The sequence below is a fragment of the Nelumbo lutea genome, chromosome 7 (assembly GCF_056320005.1).
Source record: "Nelumbo lutea isolate HS-2025 chromosome 7, American lotus-T2T, whole genome shotgun sequence".
NCBI classification, from domain to species: Eukaryota; Viridiplantae; Streptophyta; class Magnoliopsida; order Proteales; family Nelumbonaceae; genus Nelumbo; species Nelumbo lutea.
This window is the reverse complement of record NC_142690.1, coordinates 52593627-52602495: the sequence shown is the minus strand read 5'-3', so window position 1 is coordinate 52602495 and position 8869 is coordinate 52593627. Positions and strand designations below refer to the sequence as shown.

The 8869-nt window shown below is 30.4% G+C and overlaps 1 long non-coding RNA gene across 1 annotated transcript; it reads right to left on the bottom strand.

The window, feature by feature from the left end:
* Positions 1-2525: 2525 nt before the first annotated feature.
* On the bottom strand, positions 2526-7857 carry LOC148846393 (uncharacterized). Its single transcript, XR_016101844.1, has 2 exons — positions 7195-7857; positions 2526-2941 (listed from the first exon to the last, which is right to left on the bottom strand). It is a non-coding gene; the product is annotated as an uncharacterized LOC148846393 (long non-coding RNA).
* Between the last annotated feature and the right edge of the window lie 1012 nt (positions 7858-8869).

Genomic DNA, 8869 nt, shown 5'->3' with positions numbered 1-8869 from the left:
AAATGCCTTGACAGGGTCATTACCCGGGTTAGGCCAAACATTTTGAAATCACCAGCAAACATAGAAAATTAAGAATCTAAATCTAGAACAGAATAAAAAGGAAGAATAAACAGATCAAGCATCTCATATTACTATAAAGAAACAGAAAATGCAAGTTCATCTACAATTACTAAAATTATAATGCAGTATTTGGTGGACTCATGCAAAGATAAAGTGCTAAACACCAAAAACCCCAAAAGAATATTGTTTAGGTTGTTCACTGGATCTGGTATATATACTGGTTTCCAGTGGGGAAGAAGAATGTCTTGTGTCATGGGTAACTGAAAAGTAGGGATCTATTTTCTCAAAAGATTTAATTTTTTAGGAAATATACAAGAGTCTATTGTAAAGCCAATCCTTGCTCCAATTTCATTCTATCCCTCATTAGCCAATCCTCCACTTCCTAATATCTCTAATTGCTATTTACCCTCTCCCCCACTTTTCATCTATAACAATTATTTAAATAATATAATGACATTAAGTAATAGTTTTAAAATATATATTAAAAACACAAAAAATAATTATAATAGATTAAATAACATTAATATTATTAATAATTTTATGTTTTTCATGAAATTTATAATGGAATTATGTAATAACAATATAAATTATAATTTAATGGAATATTTATTTTAATAAATAAATAAATAATATTTTAAATATATACATAATAAAATTATTTAAATTTTATTGAAATAATAAAAATTTAAAATCTAAAAATAAAATATTATTTAAATATTTCAACAACTAAATATTTGAAATAACAAAATATTAAAAATTATATAGATAATTATATAACAGAATATTTAATATTATGTAAAAACTTTAAAATAGATACAATTTAAATAACAAAAAAATCAAAATATTTTACATACTATTTAAATTAAATAACAAGCATATAAATTTTATTCAAACAATAAAAATGAAATTTTTAAATAAATAAAAATTGTAAATCATGAATTATTTAACATAACTAAATTTTAAATAGTTAAAATAATGAAATTATGTAATAAATTTAATTAATTTCTTAATAATAATTATAATAGATTTCATAATATTTGAAATAATAATAATTTTATATTTTTCAAAATTAATAACGAAATTATGTAACTAACAATAGTATAATTATGATCAACTATTAGATTTAATAAATAATTAATAATTTAAAATTTTGAATAATGATATTATTTAAATAACTAAATTTTAAATACTTTAAATGTCAAATAATAACTAAATCATGTTTTAAATATTATTTCAAAATTTAAAAATAAATTAAATAACAAAATTATGTACTAACTTTAAAAAATTTATCAACACACAAAAGTAATTATAATAGATTTATTAATATTTGATAATAAGAATATAAAATATAAATAACTTAAAAAATAACTAAATAATATTGTAAGTAACAAATTCTTAAATGTTTTAAATAAAAAATAACTAAATAATATTGTAAGTAACAAATTCTTAAATGTTTTAAGTATAAAAAATTTAATAACTAAATCATATTTTAAACATTATTTAAAAAACAAAAAATATGTTAAATAGCGAAATTATGTAGTAACTTTAAAAAATATATAAAAAACATTAAATTAATTATAATAGATTTAATAATATTTGATAATAATGTAAAATATAAATATTATTGAAATAGTGAAAAGTAGATTAAATAACTTATAGGTATTAAAGCTTTTTATTAGTTATTTATTATATTTTCATTATAAATTTATTTTTAGTAATTATATACTTTGATATAAATTTTCAATAATTATTGAAGGTTAAACTATTGTTATTTGTTAGAAATTGGACTATTAATTTAATTAAAATTATGAGTATTCACTAGGCAATTAGGTTCAGTTGTAGATTATTTGGCCAACCAAACTGATCTGATAGGATTGAGGAGTTGTAATTCAAAACTAACTGACCAACTCAAGTTGTATTGGTCAATGTTTTAAAAATTGACCTGAGACCAACCTGCTTTCACATCTAGTCACAAAAATAATGGGGCAAGGCACACATGGCACCTTGGGACGCAAAAATCATGAAAGTTACCAAAAATAAAAAAAATAAAAAAAAATGATCACCCCAATTGAACATCAAAGTGCAAAGTTATGGCATCTGAAAGTTTGCACATACATTAAGTGTACAACCCCTAAGCAGGTCAATCGTTGAACCGCTTGAATCAGGCAATTTTTTTACCAAATCGTTAGTTTTTGACCAAGGGACAGATTTCAATAGAAATGGACCCAGAATAAGGTTAGGTAACAATTTGAATGGTTCAATTGGTCAAATCAATGGCGGGTTGTTATTTTGTATTACAAAACAATTATTAAAAATAACATATAAATATAAATAATTGTTAATTATTTAAAAAATTGAAATATAAAATAATTATCTACTCTTATGTATTTCTATTATTTAACTTAACAAAAGTCCACGCATGACACAAGTCCTTATAATTAACCCTAATTATTTGTATTTCATAATACCAGCAATCTTAAAAACTCATTATATCAAACATATATATGTTAGTTAATATGTTTACTTGAAAGTCATATTGTTTAACTTAACACACAAGCTAGTTGATTGAAAGTAGAAATCTATCACTAATATATCTGTAGCATTCATCTGGGTTTTCCTACCAAACCTAGACATATCTTCATTGTACCTAATGTTTCCAAAACTGTCCTGCGTTTATGAAAATACCTTTGCAGTACCCACAGTTTGAAGCCGTACATAAAACAAAAGAGAGACGATGGATCCTTGGGAGAGAACAAATAGGAATCCACACTCCACATCCTCAATTCCTCATATGTATTAATTGGTATTGCAGTTGAAGCACTTTCAGGACCCCTCTAACTTTGCTGTGAAAAGTAAACTGTTGCTTGCACGTACGCAGTTTCTGATTTTTGGTTGGCAGACAGGAAAATAGACTTTTAGTTTAGTTTTTAGTTTGGTTTGTTGAAGTGCAGATTAAAAAAGAAAAAAGAAAGTGTAAAGGTTATTTTATCTTATAATGCTGGAGAATAATATATATGCATGAAAGTATTTTGTTTTTACCATTTAAATCATTTACCTTTTAATTAGGGATTATCATATTTCAGCCTGCCTCGGCCTCAAATTTTTTGAGTTTATCAGGCTTTGTAAGGTGGAAGAATCAACAAAAAGTTACAAAACCCTCATATTCAAAAAACATAGGCCCGGAACCCGGTCCATTACATGATTACTCCTACTTTCAACTAACAAATAGGAATTTCCCCCTTACTAAAAACAAAAAAGAAAATTTTTGGCAAATAATGAATAAAAATAATCTCAAAATAACATTAAAAAGTACAAGGAATGGGTTATCAAGGGCCATGTTTGGGAGTGTTTATGTTAAAAATAAGTACTAGTACTTATTCAAAAAATGCCCCTTTTAATAATGAATTTTTATAGTTAAAATGGTCATTGCCTTATTTACCTAGGAAATAAAATAACATGGATAAATGCAATTACCTAGAAAAGACTTGCTCGTGTAAGTGCATTTACCCAGACAAGTAACTTATCGAAAAGCAAATGGGGCCTTAGAGATTTGTAAGCTTGTATTAGAGAAATGCACTTTCATGGAGGTCTAACTTGATCTTTGAGCATTTAGATCATAAGAAGAGAAATCTCCTTCAATGATAAATGACAAGCTATCTAGCTCAAGGTTTTTAAAACCGACCCGAAGACCAAACCGGTCAGGGGTCCAATTCCCGGGTCGAATGGTCTAACCACTTGAACCGAATGATCGGCCTATTCTGACAAAAAAAAAAAAAAAGTAAAAACAGTCAAAACCATTGAACGGTTCAACTACCCAGGTCAACAGTTTGCTAACCAAATCAATAGTTTTTTGTAAAAATCTGGTTTTGGAGAAAAAATAGAACCGATCACATGATCAATTCCCGGTTTTTCCGATCTAGTATGGTTTTAAAAACCATCTATCTCCAAGGCCAGCTTATGGGCTTCCCATGCTACCCAAAGTTCATCAATTGAGACGGTAGAGGCCCCCAGGTAGCTCGTTTTTGCTTTTTAAAATTTGGCCATTATGATTTCTTGCTATGCAACCAAAGGCACTCCTTCCATTTGTAGGTTTGGCCATTATGAATTTAGCCTCCTTTTTTAAGTGTAGATTTGGCCACTTGTTCCAAAGAAAAGGCCTCTCAAATATATCAATAAAAAGACACAAGGCAAAGCAATTACTCTGCTTTATATATGTTTGATTGTGATTCAAATAGATGAACTTTTGGTGGGCATTTGCCACTTGGTAAATAGAATATTCCCTTTTTCTTTCTGATAGAAATGTACAATAAAGGTGCCAAGTGGTGCAAATGCAATCTTTTCTTTTAAGGCTTAAAGCATATTTCATTCATTCAATAAATTGATACAATTAGAGGGAATTGCCAACAAGGCAAATCAGAACCCAGATACAACTTCTCAAGAAGAACAAAATATATAAATGGATGAATGAGAACATAATGAACTTCTGCAATCAAACAAAGGTGCATTTAAAATCACCAACAGAAGTAGATAAACACAACTCCAATTCACCACAAACGGTGAGAGAAATGACAGGAGATGTTCCCAAAAGAGTCTGTAAAGAGTTGAGAATAGTATAGTTGGGGTAGATCCAAAAAAAATGGCAAAGGCCCAAATGTTATTTCTGATTGAACATGTCAAGGTTTAAAGTATAAAAAATGCAAAGTGTATCGAAAAAACAATTTTAAGAAACCTATCGAGATACATTTTGGAAACGCATGGATATAAACGAAAAATCAAAATACGCATAAATATGTTAAGAAATTCAAAAAAATCATAAAACATATATTATTAACAATGCTTACAAGTTTTATATGATTGTAAATAATTCATTTAAATGTAAAAAACTACAATTTAACTTTTATATAAAATGTGACATATCGATACATAATTTGTAGCCATTGAAAAATGATGGAATAACTAAAATGTGAAAAAACAAAAAAAAACTAAAATACGAATTTATATACATCAATTTTCAAATAAATGATATAATTATCTTAATATTTATTAATATATAAATTTTAAAAATTAATTTCAGCATTTATTAATAAGCACCACCAAGAAAAGAAAAACAATTGACTTAAAACAAAAAATGCATGTAATTACACTAAACAAATTGGATTTGTTTAGTGGAAAAATTGTGCATTAAAATCTGGTGACCAAGGTTCAAATCTTACTATTGTTAATATTTGTAGTTTTTACACTAACAAAACGAAATTAATGAGAGAGAGAGAGAGAAAGAGAGTCATTAATTAATAGGATTAATGAAAGATATGTAATTAGGCGCTAAAATTCAAATTTAAATTTAAATTTGCCTCAAAGAGTAATTAACTAATTAGTGAAGAAGTTAGACTTAAATAGATTAATAAAAGACATTAATGAGAGATTAGGTATTAAATATAGATTAATTGAACAAGGGAAACCGAAACGATTTGATTTGTATCGGCTTATTTTGGGATTGCATCGGTCGATACAAATCCAAAACGATTCGATACAAGCCCGTATCAGTCGATACAAATTCGAAATGGCCTGATATGGGCCCATATCGGCCGATACATATGAAAAGATACAAAATACATGAATTTTACATGTTCCACGTATCAGTTTCTTATGGAAACAGTACGTATCGGCCGATACAAACCGATACATTATGCTATTTTAAACCTTGATATATTAATAAAGATTAATTATATTGAAATAGAGATATTCAATGATATATTATTGCACTAAATAATCTACTTTCATTTAAAATTATAATACATATATATTCCATTTGAAAATAATAAAAATAATTATTAATGATATCTAATGATATATTTTTTAAAAACTATTATCAATTTAAAATTAATATAAAACTAATACAAAATTATCAAACAATTACTAGTTTTATAATTAAATTTTATTAATTTCAAACAACTTAAGCTTCATTGAAAAATAAAAATTTATATAGTTAATTATATTTCATAAGGAATTTAAATCTAATAAAAAACTTAATATACTTAAATAAATTCAATTTTTACTAATTTTAAAAATTAATAAAAAATTATTTTAAATATAGTCAATTTAAATTACATTTAAAAATAGGATCCTTGGGTTTTCTAACAATCCTATTAAACTCCCCAATGTTTTGACCTTAACAAAAACTCTCCTATTGTTTTGAAAAAAAAAATGTGCAAATACCTTCCTTTTGTCAACAATCCAAATAAAAGATGTTCATGTAATGCATTAATTTTACTTCACTTCAACAAAATAAATTAGTGGAGGGTTAAACTTGAAACTTTAAATTATGAATGGTAATGCATTAGCAATGATAAGGGTATTTGGCTAATTATAATGTCTTTATTATTGAAAAGCTAAGGGAAACGAGGTATTTGCACTTTTTTATCGGATTCAAGATTATGCAAACAACAGCCAAACAAGATAATAAAAATAAGGGAGAAAAAGAAAATAAAATAAAATAAAAATAAGGAAAAATAGAAAGAAATGCACTAAGGTAAAAGAGATAGAAACAGTAAGGTAACTCAGGGAAAAATAAAACTCTCATACTAACAATCTGCTATTCGGCAACCAATTAAAATATATAAGAAAATAAAACTATCATATTATCGAATCTACTATTTGCTAAAACATATCAGACACCAATTAAAATTATTATTCAGCAGTCTGCAAAGAAGAAAAATACTGTTTGGCAAAACAGTAAGCTACAGGAAAGAAGAAACAGGGAAGATCAATGCAAAAAGATTGATGCAGCATCGGTTTGACAAAACAGCAAGCTACAGAATACAGTTTGGCAAAACAGATCAAGACACCAATTAAAATTGTTAACGAAGGGGTTACTAATATGGCTAAAAAAAACAGGGAAGATTAATGCAAGGAACATATTAGTATCGCAGAGAAAGAGATAGGCAGTTCAGCATAGAGAAAAACAGACGAACATATTCAAGGCTAACATTCGAACTAGATGGGATTCGGAAGGGTACATGAGCTTACAGGGTATCGGCTCTTCGCCTTCCTCATCCCGTCAATCATAAATGGATACAGTAATAAAAAAAAAAACTAAACTAAAGAAAATCAGATAAACGGACAAGAAGAGGTTACCTGATTGCGCAGATTCCAGGACGTCGCCGGATGCTACAATGACTGGCCGAACTTCGGTGGGAGGAAGGGTGATCCGCTTCTGGTTGAGTAGAAACCCAGGTTGTCTGGCGCGTCAAGCACCGATGCTGCACAGGAATTCGGTCTGAACAGGGGTTCGTTCTGCGACTCCTTAGTTTGGCGTTGAAGGTGTGATAGATGGCAATCGAAGCTAGCAATGGCGACGAAATACTTTTGAAAACAGTAGGAACTAGAGGAAGAGAGAAGGGGTGCGTCGATGGTGGGAGAGCTTCTGCCTCACCGCCACTGTGTTGCCGGTTCTGGCGAGAAAATAAAAAGAAGAACAAGAAGGAGGGCGAGTAGGAGGAAGACTAGGAAAGATGGAGAAGAAGAGAGAGCTGGGGAGAAACGTAGGAGAAAAAGGATCTCCGTTGCTTGCCGCGCCGCTGGTTCGAACGGAAAAGAAGACGGGGAGAAGGCTGTGAACGGAGAAGACAATAAGAAGAGAGAGAGGGAAGAGGCGAGGACTGAGGAAAGGAGGATGGAGAGGGGAGAAAACCGGGCAGAAACACAGGAGAACGGGGGGCTTCGTTACTTGCTCCGCCACTGATTCGGACGGAGAAGACAATGAACAGTCTCTCCTTTCTGCTCCCTCTCCATTCGATTAGGTTAAATGAAGGATCATTTTGTTTTTATATGGGTGGGGGCTATTTCGTAATTTCAATGAAAATGGGGGTGTTTTAGTAATTTTCAGCAGGCTGGGTGAAACCGGGTCTAATAGGGTGAAACCGGGTCGATGAAGGCCAGATCTGGGGTTTCAGATGAATGGCTAAGATTTTAGGTCAAAATGAAGGGTTGAGATGGGTCTGACCGTAGATGGGGTTCTATATGTAAGGGCTAGTGAGATTGACTGAAACAGAATTTTCTTGGATGAAGAGGCAAATTGGGGTAGTTTTGAATGAAATTTCATGGGGCAGGGATTTATGGATACTCCGAGTTGATTGGTAGGGTTGTATTGGCCCAACTGGGCCTGGATTGGGAGGATCAGGAGAGGGCTTGGTTTGATTAATATGAAGGCTCAAAATGAAATCTTTATGTGATGAAGGGGGAAAATAGAGGTAGTTTTGGGTGAAATTTCTCTAGGTGGGGTTTTTGGGTAATCTGAGATTATTGGAAAAATCATATTAAGCCAATTGGGCCCGGATCGAGCAGATTTGAAATCCGATCAATTTGGAGCCTCAAAATGGAATCTTTGTGTGGTCTAGGGTAAATGGAGGTGTTTTGGGCTGAAATTTCATATGTAGGGGTTTTTTGGTATTCTAGGGTGATTGGAAAGGCTTGATTGTTTTAGATGTGTTCGGATCAAGTGGATATGGGAACGGTCGAAATGGCATCTTTATTTGATGGACGGGCAAACGAAGGAATCTTGAGTTCAAATGTCATGGGTAGGTGTTTCGAGATGTTTCGGGTCTAATGATTGTGTCTGATCTAATGGTTGAGGTGTAAGTGAGGGTCGATCGGGGCCATCGGATAGGTATCGGAAATGTTTAACGGTGTATCTGAGGGCTCTCAAGGTGAAATTTCGGTTTTCTGGGCTTTTGAGTGTTTTGAAGAGGTCAGAAGGGTTTGATCGGGTATTTGGAGTGAATTGGAGGTTTAGGCAGTGGAGTGAGCAAAA